Here is a 2226-nt window from a genome sequence, read left to right on the forward strand (position 1 = left end):
TCCAGCTTTGGCTCAGGTCATGATCTTGCAGTTCGTTGGTTCAAGCCCCACGAAGCTGTACTGACAGCTCAGAGCCTGAAGCCTGCTTCGGATTCTGCATCTCTCTCTCTCTCTCTCTCTCTCTCTCTCTCTGCCCTTCCCTCCCCTCTCTCTCAAAAATAAACATTAAAAAAAATTTAAACAATCTATGGGATCATTTTGACTCAATTTGGGTTTATAATGTGAGGTATGGATTGAGATTCACTTTGGTGCATCTGGATATACAATTGTTCCATAACAATTTGTTGGGAACACTATTATTTTTTCATTGAACTGCATTTGGAACGGACTTTGCCAAGAAAATATGTTGGTTAAATATGTGGGGGTCAATTTCTGGACTCTGTATTCTGTTCCACTGGTCTATGCGTCCATCTTGGTACTGGTACCACCTTGCCTTGACTCCTATAGCTTTATAGTAAGTTTTTTCACATCAGGTTGCACTAGTCACCCAATTCCTTTTTTACAAAGTTGTTGTTATTATATTATTATTATTTTTATTGTTATTATTATTATGGCTCTTTAACAAAACAGTCTGTTGGGATTTTAATTGGGATTACATAGCCTCTAGAGTTTCATTTGGGGCAATCAGTACTTTAACAATGAGTCTTTCAACCCATTATTATCTTTCCCTTTATTTATAACCTCTTTAGTTTCTCTCAGCAATGTTCTGTAGGTTTCAGTGTATAGGTCTAGAACATCTTTTGTCAAATTCATGCCTAAGTATTTCATTTTTTTTTTCTAATGCTGTCATAAATAGCATTCCATTAGTAGTTTTACTTTGCAATTGTTTGATGCTTTGCGGAGTCTCTATTGTTGCATTTCTGATTAGAGCAGATCTTATAAAGTCAAGCCATCTTGCAAGGCACCATCCTGGATGGCTGTCTTAGGGGAGGGATCAGCCCAGGCTAATCAGCTGTACCTAAGAGTCCAGAGTCATTTGGTAGAGAACATGCCCTGTACCCAATTCAAGGATTAATCTATGGTCACTGATGGCCCTTGATTAACCCATTCCATACACAGGATGAGATGATCACTAACAAATTGGTGAAATGATTCGAACCAAATATTAATTTTGTGCTTTGAAATTTTGCCTAGAAAACATCTTTATGGCTGTAGGAAGGGCCAGGAAAAGAGAATCTTGCACTAAAGGTCAAGTATTTATTTCTGCTGGCATCGTTAAATACAACCATATGCTCCTAGAGACCAGGGTGTTACAAATTCCACCTACTGCAGGAAGATCTAAATTCCGAGGAGGCCACATATCTAATGATGTTTCCCAGATCTTTAACTTACCTTCTGGTCTGTCAACAACTCCACTTTCAACTGGTCTGCTAAGCATAGGGGGCAGGACAGTCCACTGAAGGCTGAGGCTCAGAATAAATAACAGGTGTCTCTAGTGAACTCCTATCTTTGAGGGCACTTTTTGTAATGAGGGAAATGCCCAGCAAAAACAGGACATCTGAGCAATTTTAAAGGAAGGCATTTTTAAGCCAAGATTATGGGTGAATTATGATATTTTTTCAGCATGACTCCTTTGCCTTGGTTTTTTCTTTTATTTTCTTTCTTTCATTTATTGATTCTTTTTTTTTTTTTTTCCTTCACCCAGCAGATATCCGTGAGAAACTACTTTGGGTCTCAGCGCTATCAAGGTGGTAGGGAGAGAGGGGATACCAAGATTCATAACACAGGATTTCTGCTCATAAGAAGGGGAAGCCTGGGGTGCCTGGGTGGCGCAGTCGGTTAAGCATCCAACTTCAGCCAGGTCACGATCTCGCGGTCCGGGAGTTCAAGCCCCGCGTCAGGCTCTGGGCTGATGGCTCGGAGCCTGGAGCCTGTTTCCGATTCTGTGTCTCCCTCTCTCTCTGCCCCTCCCCCGTTCATGCTCTGTCTCTCTCTGTCCCAAAAATAAATAAAAACATTGAAAAAAAAACTAAAAAAAAAAGAAGGGGAAGCCCACACACCAGTATCATCTGAGTAAAGATACAAGGTGGAATGCTTGGCACTGTGATTGGTAAACCATAAGGCACTGTTCCAATGTTCATTATTTTATAGCTCAGAGGAGGAGATAATGCTAGGGAGAGCTGAGGAACGCCTCACAGAAGATGCAGAAGGGTTCAGTCTACTGTTACAGATGAGCAGACATTACTTTACCAGGAGAGAAGACCCAGAAGGAGTCTCTGGGTTGCT

Source organism: Prionailurus bengalensis, chromosome A2 (genome assembly GCF_016509475.1).
Source record: "Prionailurus bengalensis isolate Pbe53 chromosome A2, Fcat_Pben_1.1_paternal_pri, whole genome shotgun sequence".
Lineage (NCBI taxonomy): Eukaryota > Metazoa > Chordata > Mammalia > Carnivora > Felidae > Prionailurus > Prionailurus bengalensis.